We start from the raw sequence: 26,667 nt of genomic DNA on the forward strand, positions 1-26,667 counted from the left end.
CGAGACGAGACGAGACGAGACGAAACGAAACGAAACGAGATGAGACGAGACGAAATGAGATAAGACAAGATGAGACGAGACGAGACGAGACGAGACGAGACGAGACGAGACGAGATGAGAGAGGAGACGAGATGCACCGCACCATACGAGCTCTCGTCGGACGTGGTTTGAAACCTGGCGCTCGCCTTCTGCGTCTTTCGATGGAATTCCCAGCATCCTTGATGTTTCGGAGGGTTCTCCAAGAGGGTAAAGATACTTGCGTATCGGGCGGACTAAAGCAGGATGTTTCTAGCTGTCGAGCTGTACTCGACGCGGAATTTGATCCCGGGTAAATCGCGACACATACGCGTCGAGAGTGCGTTAGAGCTCTTAGCTCTCCCTCGAACTTTCCATCCCGCGCCTTTACGCTCGCTGCCGGTTCGTTCCTTCCTGTTTCGGTCCTGTGAAAGCCCCGTGCATCTTTCCGCTTTTAATATTTCAACGCCACCGCGTGTACGCAGAGGGAACATTATTGCACGGTTCACCAGGATGCGCCGCGCCGCGAGGATATACATATATATGCCGAGGGGAAATTTTGAATGTTTGTCGACGCGTATCTCTCACAATCATCAGATCGACGCGAATTTTAATCACACGAAAGAGAAACGACGATTATTGTTGCAGCAGACAACGAGAATGCTCAATCACGCAAGATTAATGCGTAATTTGGACAAGTCTCTCATCGCTCGCGTTACTCTTAAAATACATGGAAGGAGATGTGTAATATTACGCGCAAGAGTGTATTTTTCGAGAATTTTGCATTTATATACTTGCTCTCGATACATTCTTGCAAGCGCTCTACCCCCGGCAATCGGCCTATTCATTCGCCTTTCCGATCGTACCGCAATAGGTGGGCTATTACAGCCCCCCGTACTCGACGAAATTAGGGTCGTTTAGCTTGGGGATTTCTGCATTTCGCGCGAATACGTGTGCGCGTCAATACCTATGTAACGTCGTTCCGTTTAAAGGGCAGAAAGCGCCCCGCGTGTGCGCTTATAACTGTCTGCCGGCGGATTATCGACGTGATATCTCGCGGTTTTCGCCCCTTCCGTCCTCCCCGCACTCGAACACGGAGGGATGTTATCGTTAGCAGCGTATCGTGTGCGAGAGCAATCGCGAGCGAATCGAGAGAGTATCGATATCGCGATATCGATTGGATATTTATCGGCGGTTACGTTTCGCGCAATGCTTTCGTTACGTTGCCTGCATGCGCTTTCGCGGACGCATCGCCTCGTCTTGTTACCTCTCTGCGCCGCACAGTAACTGTTGCGGTTGCAAGCTCTGACGGGTGATTCATCATACCTGTGCACAGCCGCTTCATCAACGTTGATGCGCGAAATTTCGCGGTCGAGAGTGCCGAAAATGTTCTAGGCTCGCCGACTAAACTCTCAAATTATCGCGCGTATATTTCTTTACATCGATTATTTAAAGGCTCTTGCTTTCAAAGTTTACGGCAAAAGTCAATCGAGTCGGTATCTTGATTATAATAATAATTCATTTGTAATGTTGAGAATTAAATATTAATTTATATATAAATATATATATTATATACCTATATTAATTATTTATATTATTTATAATTTTATATATTTATATTTTATTTATATTCTTAATTGTATATTTTTAAATTGTGTCACACAGACATTACGAGATTAACAAGATCCTTCAATTCTTAAAAAAAAAAATTAAAAAATGCCTGAAATACATATATTATACATACGTACATTGGAATAGATCGCTTGTATTAATAATTGAAACAATTTAGCGAGACAAAGTCTTAAGGATTGTAAATTCTTTTCTATAAAACGTTTTATATTCCCTTAATGCCACTTGAAATTCGTGAATTCTACATCGCTTAAAGGTTAACGAACGGTAACAGCGATCAGAGTTGGAAACTGACGTGGCGGAACCCGCTTTGGTACGGTCTGAATCGAAAGCCGCGTAGTGGAGTTTCACCTCAGCCTCAGCGCTGCTATCCTTTATCGAGAAACCTAAATCGAAATTACTAAGCCACTGCGAAATTGTACCGGCGAGTTTCCGAGGGTGCGATGTAAAATCTGCATAGCGAACGTACAAAAGCGGCAGGTGAATAAATTTACGTGTATGCGGAAAAAACAATCGGTGTCATTGTGCGACCGGAAAAGAGTGGAAGGAAATGAGTATTTTTACAGTACAGATATATATTTATGTATACATTCATCTATATCCAAGTCGCGCGGAATTACACGGCTTGTCCCTTCGTTCCAATCCAATCTAATTTCTCCAGAAACTTAATGCATTATCGTTCGATGAAATAGATATGAATCGCTCTCTTTTAATCTTAAGCGAATTTTATATCCCAAGAAGATCTTAATTGAGTTCTAACTACTAAAGATATATATAATGTCCGTATAAAATTTTTCAACTGATGTACAAGAATCGCGATAGAAGAACAAATGTCAAGATAGAAGAAGAATAATTTTACTCGAAGAAATAACACATTCCATTTAAATTTATTTATCGTCTTAATTTTTATTTAAATTATCGCGTTCGCGTTTCAAAGTATATTCATAAATATTACGAGCATTTCCGACGATCGCGATAAGTGCTATTATATATATATATATATATATATTATTTATATTATCCGGTTAAAACGTCGCGTCAAAGATGATCGAGCGGCTATATAGAACGCTCGATGCACGCATAAAGCTACCGAAAGTGCGTGACACACTATTCGTTTTTTCCTCGAATAAATTATCAGCTCCCACGTGTTCTCGTTTAACCTCGCTTTTGCAATTGCAGTGTCGCGCGCTAGGGGTAAATCTCGTCTCGTTCCCTTTTTTTCAGATCATATATCAGAGTTGGCGTATTTTTTTTCTGCGCTTGCCAGCGTCAGAGGTGCACTCACGTGTATACGTGTGCTATTCCACTGAATATGCAATGAGAATGTGCTCGGTGAAATAGCACGCTTTTTTTAAGACTATATATAGAATTTTTGCATCTCCTCCCACGCGTCTCGATCTCCTCCTCTAGCCTTTTCCTTCGAAAAGGTTTCAACTTTTCAAGTAAAAGATATAATTTTTGAAGATTACAGCGTATCTGTATCTTGTAAAGAAACGGCAGAGTCTGCAGAGATATCTATATGATATTTTTGAAAAATTATTGCAGAAAACGTGTAGTCTCGCTCTCTTTTTCATTAGAGGAAAGTAGAGTTGATGTAATGGGTATATGAGATTTATATTAATAGACTCAATTATGAGAAATGAAACGAGATATTATGGACGTATATATATAATATTTTTAAGAGACTCTTATTATCGAAATGTTTCAAAATAATATATTTTATTTCAAAATATATTGCATATAAGATAAACGATAAAATAATTTTCATAATATATATACGATATTTATGCGCCGATGTCGATATTTTTCTTTGTTTAAGTACTCTATTGAATCTCATACTTTTTTGCGTTTACTTGTATTAAATATATTTGAAAAATTGCACGCGAGAGAAGAGAGCTGTTTCTAGACATCGTGTATCGACTTTTCCGAGTCGTTGAAAAGAATTGCACGCATAAAAGAAAATCAAAGTACTTCTGGAATGCGTGGGCGCTAAAAAGGATCACAAGTCTGATTCTTTCTCGACCCTGGTTATCGTGGCATAGACGAGTAAAAAGCACAAACCCCGAGAGAGCAAGCAGGCGTTTCTGCCTCGTTATTTCGCTAATTGTGACACCGCTCTCGTCAGTGTCTTACCTTGGTTTTCTCCACGTCTCACTTTAGAATTAAAACATCCACCAAACTCGCTTCAGTGGTCAATCTACTCTTCTCCTTGTTTATTCATTGATCTTTTTTTCTCGCGCTTTCTTTCGTTTCTCGCGAAAAAAGTCTAGGCGAAACTTTGCGAAGGGAGAATTCTCCTGCTCCCGCTCTCCACCAGTTGACTCCGGTAGTTTTCAGGAAACCGGTCGCCGACGGGCCAGTTGCGGTTTGTTTTACTCTCGAGACGCTTTCTTCGTAAATTGTTCGCGTTTAACGGACGTTGCTACATCCGGTAAATTCAAGACTGTCATCCGGCTTCGCTCGGGCAACAAATCTCGAGTTAATTAACAATAGGGTTCCGTGTCTGCGCGCCGCACGGCGTGCACCTCTGGAATTTGTGGCGCCAGATTTAGAATAATTTCGACCGCGCAACCCTATTATTACGACACAACGGTTGCATGCACGCATTGCACGCGTCTGCCGTGTAAACGTGTATTACACACGTAGTCGTCCACTAACATGCAATTCTCATTTCTAGCGAACCCGCGGAATTCACCACCGGCAAATAATCTGGATTTTATTTCCATGCGAAATGTAGCTTGGATTTTTTTTTTTTTTTTTTTCCATATAATTTTACACTTTAATTATTTCACATTGATTTTTTTAAAAGAAAACTGGATTCCTTGACAATTTTTTCTTATTGTTAGAATAAAGAGACTCGGAAAATATACTTGCGTCGCGCTTGCGATCGCACGAAAAAGAAAAAGAATAAGAAAAACAAACAATTAAAATTTCCATAAAAAAATATTATATTTATGGACATTGAGTAATTTAGCACAGCTTTAAAATTGTTAACTTTTATATTTTTTTACTAGTTTGATAAATCGTGGGTAAATTTTGCCGAATGATGGCAAAAAAATGGAAATATTTGAAAGGTAATTATTAGTATTATATCATTTTTCATTTAGATAATGTTCTTTGATTGAAATCATTGAAAAGTTTGAAGAAAAAAAACTTTCTCCCGCGAAAATGTTCAAGATTAATGGAGATTATTAATACTTGATTACACAAATCACACAAATATGTGTGACGCGATCAGTATGTAAATTATGATTCGGCAGTTTATCCGTCGACTTACACCAGACTGGATGCGTAAGCCGCGGCTCCCGCCACTTGATAATCCTCGGCTATCTCGAATAGACTCTCGCTGGGTTTCACAGTCTCGCGGCTGCTGATGCGCGATGGAAACTTGCGGCACGATGCTTGGTGAATCGCACGAGTATGCTCGGCAGCTGATAGCCAGACCGAATCCTATTGCTCCTCATCCTATTGCTGAGCGTCGAATCGAACGGATCCATATCCCCAACGATTGCGTCCCGAACGTAGTGCCCGATACTAGCGCGTTCAAGCGCGATTGATTTTGTTCGCTCGCGGCCGCGATAGAATACCGCAGAGAACTATGCTACGCTAGCTATATGATGTCTACATTGGCGCGTTTTCGCCTGATTTTCGGCCACGATATTACATTAAGATCGAGGCGATAGAGTGGTAATCCGGTGCAATGAGAGCGGCGAGCACAACTTTGGCGCGATTGCGATCGTTTGTAATTTGTTTGTAATTCGTACATAAGGAATAAAAGAATTATGTATATATTTTAGTCATTTTGAAGAATGAGAAAATTTGATGATAATAGCGAACGTGAAATCTGCGGTTATTTTATTATCCGGTATTTTTTCGCGATGCGGAAAGGGAAAAATTTTTAATTTCGTCACATCTCATAAAATGATTTACCTGCTTCTCCAAATAATCTATTATTTTGTTTTATGGAATAAAAAATCTGATACGCAATTTTATACCGCACTTTGACAATATACATACATATATATTGTATAGCGGGAACAATAAAACGTTGTTGGTTTAATTAAATTTGATTTAGTTGAATTTTATTTGTTTCGACAGAATTGGAATAACAAAACGATTTTAATTTTGACAGACCTTGGGATGCTCGCAGGGTTTCCGAAATAAATTAATTTCGCGGGTTTTTCGGCGAAAAACTCTCGGCGAATAGCTGGTGATTTCGTTGCATTTTTTTTCAACTTCCATATATGCGGGCGCCTAGATTTGCGAATTTGGTGCTAATTTATTTCTCTCGTAACAAGTCGTACGCGATATAAATGTATGGATGCTTGCATGTTTATCAATCAAGCTATAAATAAAACTAACTATAGATAATAAATCAAAGATTTATTATAATTTTATTTATATCATATCTATACAGACTTTTAATTAAATATAAATATTTAATATATTAAATCATCGCGCGTGTGCTGTGATATGTGATGCATATATATATATACTATACACACCTTTATTTTTGATATATACTTTTTCACGAGTTATTATTTATTTAACATTTGTACAGCGAATGTATACTCGCACGTGTTTCTAAACTTTTTTTGAACAAGTACATTTTTGCTATAGTATCCAACTGATATATATTTATGCGTATGAAAGAAACAAAAGAGAAAATAGGTAGGAAACTTGCGGAAAAACGAGATACTTGGAGAAGGAGGCAGTAATAAAGATAAGATGTTAAGAGAAAGCGAGAGAGAGAGAGAGAGAGAGAGAGAGAGAAAAGGAAAAACGAGAAAAATGTAATCCATGTGACGGAAAATGGATAGGAAGCCGCGAGTGTAGGATAAGAATACAAAGAAAATTAGGATTAAGAAATAGGATAAAGAAATCTTGAATGGTATATGTACAGCAATGTACACGAAAAAAGTGCGAAACGAAAACAAGTATGCGGAATAACGTGCTAGTAAAATATGAAACAGTCGACCAGGATTACCCATCTGTGCATAGTTTACGCATTAATTTTGTAATATCCGATTTTTTTAATTAAAAAAAATACACGTATTATACATATAATCTCATATTTTTATAAATTCAAAATTTTTTGAATAATACTTTAGAGTAAAAATAAAAAAATAAAAAATATACATAACTGTGTGTGAATATTGTAGTAAAAGTACAGATAATTTTTTGGCACATAAAAAATTGCAGCTATTTAAAAAAATACCGATATCATCGCAATTAATCTTCTTCATTTTACACTTAATGAAACAATTTATGTAACACGAATTCTTTGTATGTATGATCGAAAAAGTTATATTTATTTAATAATTCGAATATAAAGCAATATAATTTTATAATGCAGCCTGCAAGGGATTTTTTTATCGGTTACACGTACACATTTTTATAATAATCATTTATTCATTCCTATGAATTAACCGCAAATAATTGCGAGCTGAAGTTAACGGGATATGTACGAGAGAGGAGTAAGGAATTGGTAGTGGTAGAAATTTCCATAATTCTCGCAATTCGTTTCTGGCCTAGAACCCTTGGCAGGATAGCGAGGGCGAGAAGGAAAGATAAAGAGGGGTTGGGGAGGAGGAAGCGGGGAAAGAATAGGAAAAGGCCACAGGGGCGGGCCAAAAGTGGCGCAAAATATTCGCCCGTGACTCTCTTTCATCTCCAGTTCCGCGGGAAAATGCAAATGGTCGCATTGTTCTCTGCAAGGGGAAAAAGGCGCCGCGACGCGCGGTTGAAATATCGAAATGGCGTTCTTTATCTAGGTCGCTGATAGTTTCGGGTTTTGTCTCGCGATAACGCAGCTGTCTTTGATGCTATGCGAGCGTTTTTATTATTATGCGCGTTAGAGCGGCAGAAGTACAATCTCCGGCCGAGGCAATACCTATATGTATTTATCATTTCAGCTTTGTAGCGTAAAAATTTTCTACGCTGTTTTACAATAGAGGTTTTACGAAAAAACATCAAATGTTCTTTTCACAATAGATTTATTGATCGACTTTGAATCCATTTTTCTTTAAAAATGTTGCAGCACACATCTATCGATTTCGTCTGTCGAAATTAGTAAAAATGTCGAAAGAAGTTTTAAGGAGGAAAATAAATTATGATTTGTTTTATCAAAATTGCGATATTGCGCGTGCAATAAAACTTTAATGTACTTTTATATTTACAAAATAACATTAGAAAATTTTAGATAAATTTTCAACAAGTTGATCACGATGACAATTGTACGTAATTAACGTTTCTTTTTTTTTTACTATTTGCACAAGGTTTCGCTATTATTCTCTGTTCTTTTATTATTTTTACAAAATGTATAATTAAAGTTATCGGTATATCTCGATTCAATACACTTCTGAATGCATACGCGCGTATTTTACAATTTTGTGCTTACTGTCTATACAACAAAAGAGTTGATAATATCGGTTGTCGATCCTAACTTGGTTGTTATATCGACTAGACACTATATGTGCTGTCCTATTCACCAACCAGACATTATCACCCTATTCACCTTCTGTTTTACGACTCGGCCAAAGCTTTGATAGAGCTTTTGTGTGGAGTTGCAATAACGCCGGCTACTTTTTTCCCCCGAATTTCGACGATTCTATCGGCTATATTGGTATTTTTGCAATTCACGCGGATAAAAGGGGTAAGGCGCATGACAAACTTTTTCACATAATTTAAATAAATGATTTTCGTGCAGCAAATAAGAAAGTAATTATATGCACTTGTCTATTAAACTATGCCATTTATGATTCAAAGCAAGTAAAATATAGAGGTACGAATTCAAAGTTGCAAGAACACATATCGTAAAATCTTAAAGATTACAAAACTTGATATAAGGAGAAATAATTTGAGTTTGGGAACATAAAACGATCGGAATCAACTTTTTCCTGGATAAAAACTTTTTTTCGTGTTTCTATTCCCAAAAGTTTGTAAGATCAAACGCACTTGTGCCGCGTCATCTTGAACGAATAAAAAAACGTATCTATAAATAGTTCAATTTTATTGACGATTTTACGAGAGTGACAAAATAAATAATAATGTAGTCGATAGGATGTCGATAGGAGAGATATGTATATTCTATTCAAACTCTTAACTCTTTCTAATTCTCAGAAATCGTATAAACTCTTTATTAATGTTACTCTTGTAAATTCTCAGAGAGAGAGAGAGAGACGCGCTCGACGGAGCGGTCGCCGTTTATAAACACTCATTGTCAGTTAAAACCCTTATCCTTTCAAATGAAGCCAATCACGGCATGGCACGTTTCGTCAAAGGTATACAATAAAATCGAGGCAACGGACAGATAAGCATACACGAAAACACGACAATGACCCGACACGAAAATAATAACATAATACATATACTGGTGACTTATTCCACGGACATCCCGCTACATCAAATACCGCTAGCAATAACGATAAAAAATGATAAAAATAACTGTGCTGAAAAAGTAGAGTCGAAGAATGAAATTTGGAATTTAAAATAACTTTTATTCAAATAATATCATTAGAGTTTTTTATTGTGTCTTGAATCTCTGAAATTTTAATGATTTCGTTTTTTCGAAATATATGTACAATTAAAATAGATGGAATTTTTTTCACTTATAACGCTTCAAGATGATGTAGGATATTACCGATTTCGTAGAAACGCGGCGTTTCGCTGATGAACCGTTTCTCTCGCAAAAGTACGGAAAACAGTGGAATAAGTTTCTTCCAAGAAGTTTTCCAATATTTCGTCGGTTCCAACAGTAATAAGAACGGTGTCCACGTGGACCTTACCCGGAATGAAATATGCGACTCGGGCTCTCGGTGTGGGGGGAAGAGAGAGTCGCGAGACGTGGAGAACCTCCATCTGCGGTTTGGGGACGCCCTGCGACGTGCTGCTTGTGCACACGGTCCTGTTTTACCTTTATTTTCAAAGTGGCCATCGCAATGTTGCCGTGCTTTTCGACAGATTCATCGGCGCCGCGCATTTGCGGGAGAACTTCTTTTTTCGTCGGTTCTCTCGCGATAATTAAGCCGAGAGATGAAGCAGCTCTCCGATCTTGCCGGATAATTACGAGAGCGCTTTAAAAAGTCTCGCGTTTTACATTCCGTATATACACAGACAATCATGCTTATTATGCACTATTCTTATTGTGCATTTCATTATCTCTTATCTTGTTTACAACTCTAAATATAATAACCGATTTTAAGCAGCTTAATTCTTTATAGCGAAGCTACTTATATATAAATATGCATCTCTCTTTTTAACATTGCATATTGTTATTTGAGTTATGTATATTTGTCGTATTTGTGTGTATTAAGATTTACGTTTTATTAAATTTATCCTTAAGATATAACGTGAATAATAAGCAGTGACAAAGTTGGGCAAAATAATGCGTTTGAAATAAAAAAATAAAAATATTTACGTAAGCTATTTTTCTTTTACTGATTAAGTATTTATATAAAAGTATTTATATAAAATAATTTATATATATATAATTCTATTTGAAATATTCTCGTTGATTTCACCAAAGATAAATAGGTATTTCTCTTGTCAGAGACTCGAAGTAATCGATTAAAATAATGATTTCTCACGCATTGTGCGGACAAGTAAAGTATATAAATATTATTTTCACAAAATATTTAAATTAATTCGCGATTCGTTGCGCATTTCACACACGATGGGGCACTTACATATTTACCCCACGCATCGTATAATAAACTTTACGCGGATGCGCGCGTGTACCGAATTAATCATCCGCCCCACCTAACTACGATCTTGAGAATTACGAATATTTATAGCGGAGCCGATTCTGATGCAAATAAGGGGACGTCTTCCATCCCGATAAAGTCGTTTGCTCCGTTTACCGGGTGTACCGTACTTTAAATTATCTGATACACTCTCTTCCGCGCGAGGAGCGATAAAATCCCTTCGTACCGTGGCAGGAAATCGGCAATAAAAATACTTTATGAAGTTTTTCACGTTAAAAATTCTTAGCGTGCGCGTGAACCATACCAAGTTGGTCGATAATGTTTACATATTTTTATTCTCTATCGCTTGTTTAAAACTTGAAAAATTATTAATACTTTAATTAAAGAAAAAATCAATTTTAACTTGAACGATTAAAATAATTATTTTTAAAATTGATGCTTGTGTCGGAATCTAAAATGCGTAAGAATATACATACATACATATATACATATATGTATGTATATCATCATTATTATTTCATTCGATCCGCTAAATTCAAGGAAAGTTTTGTATTTCCATGTATCGGATATTCGTTTGCGTGTTAATTTTGGTTTAATCCAGCAGTTTACGCATATGGGAATTCCGATTGAGATACAATTTACCAAGTTACGTATTCATCATTCGTCGCGTCGTTTTCCTAATTAGACGCGGCCGATGAAATTCGTCGTGCGAGCGACAATAACTTCATTGCTAGCTCGCGAGCTAGTTTCCAGTCACCGGAGACTTTGTTAAATTACACCAGCAACGCGTCTAAAGAGGCACGGCAACTTAATTAATTGCTACGGCGGCAGAATAAAATTCGTTTCGCGATCATACGGGAAGAATCACGTTTTTTTTTGTTTTTTTTTTTCAAAGCAAATAAAGGGTACGCTGAAGAAAGAAATTTTAAACGGATAGTAATTACTTGATATTTGTTTCGTATCAAAAATCATCTTTCTCGCGTAAAAGAGCAGTTTTTATAAATCATTCCTGTACCCAAAATTCTTTCCATTTTCTGGTAAATCTTCTGTAAGTGAAAACATTGTGAGAAAAGAATTAAAATCCATAAAGAGATAGGAAATATGTAATTTTATTTCTCGTTTGTGAGCGTAATTTTGCCGTGCAATCGTATACGGAGAATTTATGATGCGAAAGTTTACTCTTTTCATTATTTTTCTATTTCATATGTCTATCTCGTTTGTAAATACAAATACAAATTTAATTTTTAAGTCTCTCTCTTCTCCCTTTCTGTCTCTCTTTGTATCTATCTTTTGCTCCGCCGATTCACATTCTTTCTGGAATATTTATTTTTCCTCGCGTTTACTTGATTCGGGTATAGTCATTATTCAACCACCCCAATTTCCAACCACCATTCGCGAACAAATGAAAATATTTGCCCGGGAGATTTGCAGGTTTGATTGCTGAATTTCCTCGCCGTTTTTTTTATTCCCCAGTATCCAGCGAAAACGTAACGTCCGCGATTTATTTTTGACGCACGATATTACATGGTTCCGAAAAGGTGAAGTGGATGGATAAAATATTACTACGAACTTTTTACGGAGAGGAGAAATTGGGAAGGCAGACATTCCATTTATATATATATATAAAGTAGCTCAATTCGCCACGATCATTTTTTTTTCTGCCGACGTTTTCACTTACAGAAGGCTTACAGAAAATGGAAAGAATTTTTGGGTATAGGAATGATCTACAAAAACTGCTTTTTTCATGCGAAAGAAATAATTTTTGATATGAAATAAATCTTAAAAATTATGTTATTCGGTTTAACAAGTGGTTTAACGAATCAAGTATTTTAAAATTATCTACTAATTTGTTTTTGTATAAGAAATTTTAGTCATCTATGCTATTATTTTTGAATGTGAATCGGAAAGAGCCGCGACAAAATGGCGCGAGGATAATCGGCATTGTCCGGCGCGATGGTATGGAGTCGAGCGTGTGGATCGAGTTTGGCATCAAACGAGGTTCTGTAATCCTAACTCGGTTCGGTTCGGATCGAAGAATCCCGTGGTAATCCGCAGCTAGGATCGAGCTTAAATCGCTTCTCGTGACACTAGCTGAACAATCCTCGCCTCAGGGCTCAGCAGCATCCTAGAGACAGAGCCTGCTAGCTCGACCGTAAAGGACCACTCGAGCACCGTAAATCCATCGTCGCGCTTGATCCTGATAGCAAAGTCCTCGGCATTATCCTTTCGGAGCACGCGTCTTTTTTTTTTCCTCAAGAAGATGCCATACCAGATGATAAAAATCCATGTCATTACTCTGCGTTTTATGCCGAATATGCCGTCGTAACGAATTCCAGATGACGATGGATAATATTGAATTCGACGTTAGTGTTGTTAAGTCTGCATTGCATTGCATTCGTCAAAAGTTTCGTTTCGTCGAGGAGTCTCATGTAATCAATTTCTGTCACCGTAATCAATATTCATATTCGGCATCGCCGAGGTAGACTCGAACGAGATTAAAAATCCAAGTTTCAAGTAAATAAAGTTGGCTGGTCGCGTCTTGTAAAACGTGTTCGAACCGTCCGTTCAATTTTCTGCACTCTCTCTTTTTCCTTATCCCACCTCATTCTACCTGCTTTCGCCTCCCTGTATAAGTCGGAGTTTCCGAGACTTGACAAAACTTGATCGCATACAATCGATAATTCTAACGTGAAATTGAGCCTCAGGGAAGCAGGGATGGTACGGAGAGAAAGAAGGTGGGTCGAACAATTCGTTCGTCTCGAGCTTTTTAAAATTAACCTGGGTTATAGCCGTCGAAGAAGAAAAGCGGAAATGTGAGGTGAATCGCGGCGGATATGCCGGCGGATTTTCTCCTCTAACTGCATGAATACGCGAAGCACGGATATGCGTTTTGATATCAAACTTTTCCAGACACGTGTAACCCTTAAAAAAATCGCATATTCATGTCTATTCATCGAACGTTGATATTCCTTGTAGATATGAACACGGTTCTTTTCCTCTCCCTCTTTTTCTCTTTTTCTCTCTTTCTTCTCTCTCTCTCTCTCTCTCTCTCTCTCTCTCTCTCTCTCTCTCTCTCTCTCTCTCTCTCTCTCTCACTCTCTCTCACTATCTAATAAGCCTCTCTCCTTTACTACTCTAATATACAATATATGCAATATATTTTATAAATAATGAAATCATTAATACAACATCTTTGTTGACAATTTATTAAATGTATCTATAATAGATACATTTTTTCTTTGACAAATTCAAAGTCAATTTCATATCGTAAAGTCAGAATCTTTATAACATGTAATTAATTATTAATACATTACACACTTTTTTTAAGGAAAGCAAGATATACATGTATAATAAAATATGTATTGTGATAATATATATTTATAAATTTTTAATCATATGTGCAGACTATATTCTGAAAATATAAACTTACTAGTCTCTGGCTTCTCGAGTTCGAATCGAGTTAGCGATAGCAAAGAATCAATAATCCCCCTGGTCGCGAAATCGAGAGCGCACGAGCTTGAAACGCGAGACTCTGCTTTCGTTTCGTTTGTCTGGAACTTTTAAAAATTAACCTCGTGCGCGCTCGTGAACAGCCCGGAGGAAGAAACGGACGGCATAAATAGATACGGGGACACTCTCGTCGCGGCGTCACCGTCGATTTTCCAGCAATTCAGACTGGAAAACTCCTTGAAGCTCCGCGTTCTCGTTCGCCCTCTCGTCGATACTTGGACGCCGTAAATCTTGCAACGAGAAAATGCCTCCTTTTTCGTGCCCCCTCGACGTCGTCGTTTTCTCGCTCGGAGTAAACGAAAAAAAAAAAGAAAGAAAGAAGGAATGGAGCAAAGAGAAAAAAGCTCACGAAATGTGTTCTCACTTGACGACGCGTATTTATACAGTTGTAAAATTCAATCGTCGATCTCAGGGCGCCAAAAGGCACTCACCGATTGAAAAGCGTCTCGCGCCGTTGACGTTATCGTTTACAGCAGCAGAGGTTTTCGTAAATCACACAGCAGTTTTTAAACTTTTGCAATGACGAAGCTTTTTTCCCAGAGAGTAAACAAATCTCTCTCTCTCTCTCTCTCTCTCTCTCTCTCTCTCTCTCTCTCTCTCTCTCTCTCTCTCTCTCTCTCTCTCTCTCTCTCTCTCTCTCTCTCTCCGCGAAGCTTCAGCCAATGCTAAATGCGAGAATTTCGTATTTCTTCAACAATTCAAACTTGGGTTTATTCAGTTTTTTGATATGATAGTTTGAAAAATAAATAAACATTTTTAGGTCAATAGTTTTTACTATTTATAAAATCGATCGACATTTTTACCATAATATATACCTATTCAACTAAAATATTGTAAAACTTTGGCATAACTTTGTGCGGTGTCGACGACGAAGAGGAGAGGAGAGAACGGTGAGCTAAATTAGTGATCAAATACCGTTCATTGTTGGTACACGCCCGGATCCGATTTGCACGGTTGCCAAACTAGCCAGTTTAACCGGAAGATATCGACAATGGCCGGAAACAAAAGCTGCCATTGTGGTGGAGCCCACGGTCCAGTCACATCGCTTGGCGATAGAGCTACCACCACCGGTGGTGATGGCGACTTGGAGATCGAAAAGAAAAAAAAAAGGAACGTCGGTTAATTTCCCATGGAAGTAACCGATTGCCGCGGAAAAATAGCGAGAGCGAACCAGACGCGTGGTATATATCACATCCGGTCGACGCAGCCGCTGACTGTTCCCCGGAGGCTGTGCTGCACACGCGATGTTTTGCTCTCTCTCGCTCTCTGAGCCTGAGCTCCAGACTACATTCACTTTCGAGGGTTATCAGGAGGTCCTGCGGGACCGACAGACAGAGAGAGAGAGAGAGAGAGAGAGAGAGAGAGAGAAGGAGGGAAAGTCTCGCTTTGTCCAGCGGATCCCATATTTCAAGGGACTTCGTTGAAAAGCCCTGTACCGTACGTAGAGTGCGCGTTCGCATACCGTTCGCGTGTATGTAACCGTCTCGTACATTTCTTTCTCTCGCTCCCTCTTTTTCTCTTAGTCTCGGCCTCGGCCAAGGTGAGGGGTGCAACATTGACAAATGTTTCACCCAGCCGATTCCACTCTTTTGCCCCTTTTTTTCTCCTCTTTCTCACTGTCCGGATACGCGTGTATGTGGCGGTAGACACACTTCTATTACCCTGCTCTTAACGATGCATCTTTCCACGTGGATTTTACCGCGATCCGCTGATGAATACGCGCGCAATCTTATCGCGCGAGAATTCTAATTTCCGTACAAATCGTATCTTTTACCAAGAGGATAAAAGAGAAAAGGGAGGCTACTTTGCAAAGAGAATCGTGACGGTCCGCGTAGAAAAAAAGTAATTAGAACCGCACGTGCATCGTTTTTGTCAAAGGGACAAAGATGGTGAAAGAGAGTCTGGGAGAGATTTCTGGAAATGTATTGGAATAATTTACCTTTTATTTGGCTCAATGGTGCCAACGGAACGATAGAAAATCGGTTTTCTAAAATTGACTACAATCTTACATTTCGTACATCTAATTTTGCTTCCTACTATTATTTCATTAATTGATAACGTGAAATAAAAAATTTTAAATTTATAATAATTGTTTGTTCACATACTAATAATAAATCACATGAAGAAAACTAGAAGAATAAAAATAATAATTTTATTTAATTTTTATTTTTTTCAGATTTATTAAATCCTGATAGCAGCGCAGAAAGAAGAAAAATATTTGGCAGTCGCAAGAACGAGGTATGTACTCTTATTTCCACCTGAAGTTATGTCCACCTGAAGTTATGCGTGAGCGGTTTCCGGGCCCTCGAAAGTGCACGGGATTACCGGTGGTTTTTAGCGGGTATTACTGGACCTGACCCTTCTGGTCAGGTCACGAGTCGCGCACTACACACGGTAGGTCTTCGGACCTAGCAATCCCTCCCTCAGGGGGCCGTGTGTGTGCGTAAATGCATTTCCCATCGTTAAAAAAAAAAAAAAAAAAAAATGTACTCTTATTTTATAAATTTGACATATATATATGTATATAGAGGTTTGCTTTATCACTCGCGTTATTTTTGTACATTAAGCTCTGTTTGAAATAAGAATCGGATGTTCTTAAATCAAATTTCATAAAAGCCGTGCTTAGTAGAAAATCAAAACCAAAACAATATGATTTTTGTTTTATTTGTAAATAAAATAAAAGATTCTCGCAACTTCTCGGCAGCCAGTCAGTCAGAATTGATGCGAATTTATTAAATTATTATTTCGCATCATTCGATAAAATTGTTATTTCCTTACGTGTGTACCAACATCTTGTACGTGTGAGTTTGGAGCTTTATATACAAATTTAAATTACATCATATATTTTTAATGCTAAATATGCGCTCTCATAGTAATGTCAAAAAAAAAAAAAATTTGACATTGAACTCCCAGAAGATTCGACGTTAAAGTCGCGGATCTTAGTGCATCGCATACTGTAATCAACGTATTAATTAGCGTACTGATTTATTGGGGTGGGAAACGCGCCATTTCGACAATCGTTTTACATGCGAGCGGGTAGTTTTGTTCTCACGCAGCCAGTGGGGTCCGCCCTGGAAATCTCTCGCGCCGCAGCAAACTCGGTGCATTTCATTCCGCAAAACATACAGTCTCTATTTTTCTCCATCGAAGACCGCGGCTCGTAATTTCGCATTTTAACTGGTATAATCGTCGACGGTAATAATAACGATGCCGCGAGATAATAAATATCTCACCGCGAGAGAGGAAGAGGGGGATGAAATTCCTCCCCTGTTTCACCCCCTCATTGCGCTCGCACATGTTCTGCCTTTTCCCACGTTTTGGCGTTTTAGTGGAAGGTGGGGGAGGGAAAGGGATGGAAAAAGAGGGGCATCGATATAGTTATCTCTGTTTGCTCACGCACGTCCGGTTAAACTTGGCACGCCGTTGAGCGCGCTTTAATTTGCAGGAAACTTGCCAATCCCGCCGGCATCGTCGAAATTTCGACGCCAACCATGTCGACGCCGACGCGGAATAAAAACTTTTGCGTCCGAGAAAGTAATTAATCGGGAGAAAGACGTAATCGAATAATATATTACTCGGAAATATTTATGATAGAGATACGATTTACATCGACAAGTAAAATTAATTGTCATCAGATTACATTGCAGAGATTGGCCGTCTCTGAAAGAGCTACATATACTATATGTATATATACGCATATATACATATATATATATAGATATATAAAGATATCGGAAAATTAATCGAGTGATGTATATAACGTCATCAATCGTTGGTATTGTGTCGTGACTTGCCATCGGAAATGGTCGATGACGATCTATCTTGCAATGTTTACCAAAACACACACACGTATATGAAACATACAATACATATAGGGAACGCGAAACTAACGCATCCATCGTGCGTTATATATAACTAATGCAAAATCGATAGTTCATTTCGCGGCTGCCACAAGGCCGGTTTTTGTTAGCTTGCCGGCGAGAGGACACTGAGAGGTGTAAATTAGAGTGCGCCCGTAATTGGACGAAATGCGATATCGGATCAAACGTAATATCGGCCAGCAGCAGCAGCAGCAGTAGAGCGGGGCAGCGCGCTGCGTTGTTTACCGCCGTCGATCCGTCACTTTAATATGCGTAATCGAATGATGTAACAGTCACAAAAGTCATTCGGCTGGGCTTCCAATTAAAACGAGATGAGTCTGCGAAAATCAATTCGCGATCGCGAAATTTTTCAACTAGGAAAAATATCTAATTTGTCGTAATAATCTGTAATCGTTTCATAATACATACCTTTATAAATCAATTAGGCAATATGCGCGTAATGCGCGATTTCATGGAACATAAATTACTTGGGGAGAGGGAGAAGAGGAGGAAAGAATCTTTATATATAATCTTTATATAATTTAATTAAGGAGCAGCTTGCTAAACAATCATTTCTCTTAAATTACATTGCTCGTCGCGCATACATACATATTGCTATATAATAAAGAATAACGAACGGTGCAACTGACAGTCGTAAAATTAATCGCGGTAAGAATGTCGAAACTTGTAAATTGTTTCTTCCGGATTTTGAACCGAAGGAACGCAATGACAAAGTACGAAGTGGAATTTTCAACCCCGGGAAGAGCATCGAGAGTGTGTAACACCAACGACGGCAAGAGGCGTGCCTGCTTTCGAATTCTCTTCTTTGTTTTTCTTTTTTTCTTCTCTCGACTTTGACGTGACCGGAAAAACGAGGCGAAGATTACGTGATGCTAGTAACGCGAGAGAGGGCGACGATACTCTCGGAAAGCAGATTACGATAACGCGCGTTTCTCGCGCACGCACGGTCACGCAAGACACGCGGGATCGCGATAGAGAGAAAGAGACCGAGGAGGAAGAAGAAGAGAAGAAGCATCTGGAAATGCGAATGACCGAAAAAGGTGCGACGCTGAATTTGCAAACGCAATCGGCGACAAGAAGAGAATTTTCTCTCGTACGCTAGGAATTTCAAGCAATCGGAACGTTTTTCGACGCGATGAATTGTTTGCTCGTATGAATTATAGTATATTCACTAGAGTCGCGTAAATATTTAAACAGTTATGGAATTGTGGAATAAAATCACTTTGAATATTTTTATTCAAAGATATTTTGAAATATTGGTGTGTGTGGGTGTGTGTACACATATGTACATATGTATATACCTATTCTTCCTACCATAAAATTTTTATGAGCGAACAGAACTGTAGTTTTATTTGTATGTGATAGTAAATCGTAGTATTGAAACTATTTTGCACAAACATACTCGTGTGCCTGATATTATAATGAAGGTGGAAATTTCAATTAATAATTTAAATATATTTTCTACATATTTATATATTTATATACTCACACATACATATAAAGAAAAATTAGCTTTATTTAAACAAAATTATATCGAATGATTTATTTTTATTATAATAGTCTATACATTTGAAATGCGCTCATCTGCTGGCTCTATATTTAGCAAGATGGAAACATCGTTGCCTTTTGGGATCTTGGAAGACTGAATAACGCTGCCGAGCGATAAATTAATCCAATCGTTGCACCCACGCGTGGTTTCCTCCGCGCGCTTTGAGTTCCATTCACTCGTCGCATCGCGTTATGTTACATTTATATACGCAAGCGTCTGACAAAGAGTAAACCTGCATGATAATATTTTTTGAAATATTTGTTCTGCTATTTCCGCTCTTTCCGAATGTTTACTAAATTTTATGAATGACTCTAATCAAAGCACAATTTTTAATAAAATTAAATATTAAAAAAGAGTGCGTGTATGTGCATCAAAATTAATAATTAACTCTGAAAATGCCGGGTCTCTACATTTTCAACGAAGAAAATTTTTTAAAATCCCAAGACAGGGAGAAATCATTATTTAAAAATTGTTCGAGTACATAAATTGATTTTTCTACACAAGAAAAGAGAAAGAGAGAAAATGTAAAGAGATTTCTCCATTTATATTTCTTAAAGGGTAAAATTAATTAAATTCTACCGCAATGCTGTAAAGTTTAAACGAATATTAGAAACTATATCGGACGTGTTTACTACGCATTAGGACTCGGGTGACTCTGTATTCATAACACAGTCGAATGTTATAATATTCGTGCGAGAGTTTCGTTGTCCGATTAGCGATGGGAAATGCATGGGGTAAAACAAAGGGAGCCGCCATCTCTCTCTCTCTCTCTCTCTCTTGCCCTCGCTCTTTCCTCGTGCTAGCGAGCTATTTTCCGTCTGAACGTCCATTCGCCGTCGATGTACCGCACGATTTCCCGGTATATTCATTCGTATTCCAGCACAGTCGCGGAAACTTTGCGATAATTCGATGCCTCGACGACTGCTACAACAGCAGCAACGGCCTCCCGTCATCATTGTCGGACCAAAGCGGCCTACGTGACTTCCATGTCTCGCTTTCCGCTATATTCCGCCTTCGCTTCGTCCCGATTCTTCCCTACCATTCAGTCAGTATCGTAGCGATATTGCATAAAGCCCGAGACGCGATGGCACATTATACATTTTCCTCGACAATGTCAGGTTTAAAGCGGACGGAATAATATTATCTTGTTCAACCACGTTGAAATATTATTATTATTATATTACTGTTATTATTATTTGCAATAGACAAATGTCTCTGTTATATTTTTACAATAATTTTATTTTACTTTCCAAATTTGGTCGAATGATATTAATATTGCTGCGATTAAATGGACGTTTAATTAAGAAGAAAAGAGATTGCATTGTTGAAAATTTAAAGTGATTATTATGTATAATATGAAAAGTTATTTTTTCTTTACTACATTTTTACTCGTAATTGGCAAAGTAATTTTTAAAAGGCTCTATACATAAATATTTTTTCTAATTTTATGTGCTTTTTTATAAATGTTTCCACACTTTTATGAGTCATCTCCTTTAATTTCATGTGTTTGATCTGCCAAGTGTTTAACGTCTCGCAAACTATTTTAACTAGTGTTGGGTAAAATCAGTTTGCTCTCTTTTATTATAAAATATAAAAAGAAATTGATCGTGTTGGCATACGCGTGCGGCAAGTAAATATTAAAAACCTCGTTAATTATCTTCACATGCTCTTTTTTCCACTCGTCGCTCCGAAAAAGTGCCTTGTACGTGACTATAAAGATTCACCCAACCTTAACGTACAGGCACTTTGCGACAAGAAATTTTGTTACAATACGGTGAAAACAAAATGGCACGCTGAAAGCATGCCTCAATTTGAAAAAGGAAAAGATTTTCCGCGTTGTATTTTCGTTCCCGTGACACTGTTATTTTATCCGGAACAATATCTAATAATTTTCTAAAATGAAGAAAATTTCATCATTATTATTATACGCGGTAAAAAAGAGGTAAGAGAGACAGAGATAACTTTTATTAATAGATATACATTAACATATCATTATCTTATTATACAGAATTTACAGAAATTATAACCGCGTGTTTTATATTGAATAGCGACGGATGTAGAGTTTATCTTATATCTATTACTGTTGGTTAATATATTTATATATATGTCACACATGTTTAATGAAATTGTGTGTGCGGAAGACAATGAAGAGATAATGCAGATGAAACAATGCGATTCGTATAATAAAGGTATTACATTTACCTGTCCGTTTACCTGTTCGTTTTTCAATGTTACACGGGACGAGGAAAAGCGCATTTCAGCGGAAAATACGGAATATAAAAAGTAATAATTAGATGCTCGGCAATATAGAAAAGTCTCTATATTTTCTCATTTTTAAAACTCGGAGTTTTTGTCCGACGAACGACATGTATGAATGTATTAAAAAGTATCGAATGAATGAGAAGCGCAATGGAAAAATATCCGCTACATTTAAACCGAATATTAAAAACTTTGGGGCAGAGGCGAAGGGAGGGGAGCTATATAGTGGAAAAGAGAGAATTAAAATTAATTTTTCGTCGAGTGCATGCGCTTCGGTGTGCCACGATGGATATAAATTGTATGCGAAATCAGTGTGAAAAAAACGGCTCGTGAGAGTTATAATTTTTATATTTGTCTACGCTTTAATATGCTTTGATTAACGTTCGCGAAATCTATACATTTGCATTTTACTCGATCGAAATATATTAAGAGATATACATTTTTTAAAATTTGAATTAGAATTAGAATTATGAAGATACGTAAATGCGATCGAGAAATATCTTTTTATCCGTTATTATATATTAAATCAAGAGCACGGAGAAAGGGAGATATGTGTGTAACAATTTTGCAAAGTTTGCCTTCTTTTTTTCCTCTTTAGTATGATAATCTTGGGCGTTGATTTACCGCTCGTACGCCGCGTGCGAGTTTCAGTCACCGAACCGGGAAGGAGGATCCTTGCTCTCGATTTATCGGGGTCACAGATATCGATAAGACGCGATCCGCGACAAGAGTAACAACGCCCCGAGGTCGTGCGCGGCCGCAAAAGTAACGCGATCAGATTCGATTTGACTAACGGCTCCTCGGCGGCATTACCCAGAATTTACAGAACACGTGTGTGATATATAAGTGTGCACACGGGGGACACACGGGATATCATTTCGATTTATGACGGCCAGCCTTCATTCTTGCTCTTGTGTTATCGGATCTTTTTGAAAATTAAACGACAGATAAACGGACGTGATTTCCATGATGAAGAAGAGCGATATAGATTGACGAAATTCTCGCCTATTTACGAAATGTTTGCAGAGTTGAACCATACGTTTTATCCAACTAATTTTATATTTTATATTTTTTTTATTGTAACCAATACTAATAATTTGTAACTATATTAATTTTATGGTTTTTGTATAAATATTTACTTATATTGTTTCGCGCGCGCGAAACTATATAAGTAAAATAATTTATAAATAAATATAAGAAAAATAATTTATAAATGTTTTCAAATCATTTGTCGTACATTATACATATATTTATGAAAATGGAAAAAATATAATACATACAATAATTAAATACTCAAGTCGCGAACAACAATGTAAAGTAATTTGATAGGAAAGAATGACAAACGCGTGCGCATCGTCGAATAATCCTGACTAAGGACGACTAATTTTTTTTGGTTCACCGTAAACGTCCGTCGAAATTCCGCGATGGACCAATGTATAAAAACTCGTTTCATGAATTTTTATGAACTTTGCTGGCTGCGGTGAACGCAAAACGCGGCCAAAGAGTCGTCTCGTTGGAAACACGGAGCGTGCTAGCAAGATAGTTGTCCGTCTCGTTTCCGTTCTACGCATCGCGACAATTTCGAGGATCGTCGATGTGGAAAATGAGTTTCCAGTGCTACCGAAAGTGACTCTAGACTCGCATTCGGGGAAAGTCGAAAGAAATACGGATCGCGACGATGCGCTTCGGTTATTTTGTACGTATTATCGTCGAGGATTTGTCCTTCTCCTTTTATCTTTCGCTCTTTCTCTCTCTCTCTCTCTCTCTCTCTCTCTCTCTCTCTCTCTCTCTTTCGTTCATTTTTTTATTTATCTTGCGCATTCTCTCGTGGCACTTTTCTAGAGAGACCGAAAGCCCGGAGAGAAAAGAGGGAGAAGAGAGAAGACGGAGCAAGCGCGCGTATAGGCAGAGGAGACTAAGCATTAAAACTTTGAAAATAACAGAGTTTCTTTTAGTGTTTCGGGAGCTTTACCAAAGAGCCCGGGAGCGAGATACAAGCTCGCCTATACTGTGCGAGGGAATTTGCCGCGGAAGAAAATTCGAGTTTGCAGATATTAACCCGTCGTTTTTACTACTTGGAATGTTGTGGCTTCGTAATCACGCTTCGTAATCACGTGGCTTTGCGACGAAATTCTTGACACGTTTAGGCGATTATTCGTGAACCAAAAAGAGGTCATTTCTGAAAGGAGCAACTTGTAAACTCGTGTAATTACAATGTATTTTGTATCTATACATACATGAAATGAGCCAAAAGCGTTACAAATTGATATTTATCATTTTTTGAGAATTTTTACGTAAAAAATTAGAATTTTGAAATATTAAGTTACCGATGTTTTTTTTTAATGTCTCATCGTGATACTCTATTAAAATATTTTCTCCATTTCCCTAAGTTTGAAAGCGGTCCTTTGAAATTAGTCATCGGAGAGTCGTTGAGATTAAAGCCAGGGAATATCGCAAAAAGTTTTGTCTGACAATGAAAAGACAAAAAGCGTCGTGCGTGCCGCGGTCGTTGATAAATTTGGCACGCTTAAAATTCAGCACGTTTTTTCCCCAACCGTAGATTTCGCACGATCATATAATGCACGATCAATGCTGGCGCATTGACAAACGATCCCCGGATACCCTATTCCCACCGCTGATAGCGCCGTGGAACACGAGGGAATTTGGGGTGCCGGGTGCCGGTTGAGTATATCTCGGGATTATACGCAGGCAGGCTGAAGGGAGAGAGAGGATTGGGGGGGTTTGTGAAAATCTGACCGACGATTGATAGAGAAAGAAGCTCGCCTGCGGTCGAGACTCTTTGGATGGCGACGGATAATAAATTGAACGCGCGAATGGTGCCAATTCAGCATTTTATGCAGGTTGCCAACGGAGGATGAAAGAGAAAATTATAGAATCTTTATTTTAAACGAGAAGGGTGCAGTAAGGCGATCACGCTTATTTCACCATTTCGCTGCTAATACCCTACATAAGAGACGTTTGAGATATTTTTCGATTTTAATATTATAATTACAGATATATACGTATACATATATACATGTATATGTATTAATAGATTTCAACTTTTCTAGAGTTGAGAATATCAAAACATTATACTATAGTATCAAATTTTAAGTAAATAAAATACAAATAGATTTAAACAAACTCGATAATGTGTTTTTTTTTTTCAATTACATAATAATTTATATTGAATTAAATTACAAGTATGTGTGATTTCTATATTTGAAAACTTGGTTATTCCAATTTAAAAGAGCATTATTAGATTTATTTAAAATGCAGATGGATTTTATTTATTCAAAGGTTTGGTCGATATTTAAACATTTTATGTAAAGAAATGAAATGAATGATTGATGATGATTATTAATGTAATTTTAGTGCATGAGAAATTTTTCATCAGACTATCTTATTAGTCTGAGATAATATAAAGCACAAAAAGCATAATATATGTATACATATGTACATATGTGTGTGTATAATTGATAAGGATAATAATTTCGATATTACGTGAAAAGAACAAAGAATTTGATTTGGAAGAATCTGATTTGTCAGCCCTCAGTTTTCGCGTCTCATTGTCAGTCTTGAGCCTCGGCAGATCTATTAATCAGTCGCACAAGAATCGGAAGTTTGAACGAAACTCATCGCGTCTTCGTTCGAATTTAAGACGAACAACGGAAGAACAGACGCCGTGCTAAAACTGTTCATTCTCTTCCATTCTCTTCCTAGTTATCCAATTTATCTTCTTACTTGTCTGGATCTTTATTAAAATACTCCGTGGTATTATAATACTCGAAAGTTTTCATCTATCGGAAATCGTTACAGCATTCATGCCAATTATATATTATTTCACACTATTATTACCATCGATTTACATCGTCGTAAAACATGGATTCCATTCGTCATTTTGCTAGAAAATGACGGAAAATGAAATGGAATTGATATTTTATTATATAGAGTAGATTATATCATCGCCATAATTTGAAACATTTAAAGCTGTACTCTTGCCTGGAAAGGATCAACTCGAAATTTGGATAAGAGAATGTATATCTTATATTGTGTGCATGGAAATTTTGATACGATCTCTCTATAATCCTTGGCGTTGGCGTGCTACGCGCCAAAGGAAGAGCAACTATAACTATCGTTTGATTCAGCAACGGGTTCGCTTTAATTAACAATATAATCCTCATTGTGTCGGGGAGTTTGAATGGAGCGTGACTCGAGGGTGCAGCGTTGCACTTTGCGCGGCGGGATCGAGAGACTCGCGCGAATCCGGTCGCCCGTAGATTCGTAACTTAACCGGTATTCTCGGCAACGAGATCGCGACACGAGAATTCGCGATAAATCTTGTTGCACCCGCGCAACCCTGCCTTGAATGCCGGAACACGCACGAGGAGCAGTCATTTCCGGTAAAATCCTCCGGCAAGCTGCCTGCTGGCGCGGCGCGGCTCGGCTCGGCTCGGCTCGGCCTGCGGAATGGTAGGATAGGTCGATAGGAAGGTATATCGATCCCCGGCGCGCGCGACATCACGCTAGAGGATCACCTCGTTATCAACTTGCGGAGAAGACGCAGACCGCAGGCCACTGTCATAATAACGCGGCTGGATAACGAAGCTGGACTGAGCAGATTTAAATGCATTCAAAGTATTTTATTGTAAGAGTAAGTGTCCATACTCTTTCCTTCGAGTATATAAACTCTCTTATCGAGTATAAAAAATATCATAAGAGAAGACTGAAATTTTCAATTTTATATAGTTATATTTTTTTAAAATATGTAATATATGTGTCTCATTCACGACTATATAATGTTTTCGAATGCACCAAGTGCCTTTCTCTTTCCTATAACCATCTTGGTAATCCTCTCGCATCCTCCAGTCAATGAAGGAGAAGCGTACTCGGAAAACGCCTCCCTTAACTACCGTTATTATTTATTGGCGTACGGGAGAGAAATTGAGAGAGGGTCAAGTCTCGTCGAGAACATTCACGGATTGCGGAACGTCGTCGCGCATTGCTGCAAAAGCGGGAGAGCGAAGGGTGCGGACCCTTCTTCTCCGTTTTTCGCAACCCATCGTCCGCCCTTCACGCAATCCCTCGTTCGACCGACGGTCGCATTGTGCGTATCCTA

At 38.0% G+C, this 26,667-nt stretch overlaps 1 protein-coding gene across 3 annotated transcripts in view; it reads left to right on the forward strand.

The window, feature by feature from the left end:
* Positions 1 to 26,667, forward strand: part of LOC145937704 (prolyl 4-hydroxylase subunit alpha-2-like) — a 155,091-nt gene that overhangs the window by 81,703 nt on the left and 46,721 nt on the right. For all 3 annotated transcript variants that reach the window (XM_083040981.1, XM_083040983.1, XM_083040980.1), the window contains exon 2: positions 16,036 to 16,097. The gene's annotated coding sequence lies outside the window, so the exon portion shown is untranslated. The remainder of the gene's footprint in view (positions 1 to 16,035; positions 16,098 to 26,667) is intronic.

Source organism: Prenolepis imparis, unplaced genomic scaffold, assembly GCF_030444845.1.
Source record: "Prenolepis imparis isolate NDT839.2.m4 unplaced genomic scaffold, iyPreImpa1.0 SCAF_6, whole genome shotgun sequence".
Taxonomy (NCBI): domain Eukaryota; kingdom Metazoa; phylum Arthropoda; class Insecta; order Hymenoptera; family Formicidae; genus Prenolepis; species Prenolepis imparis.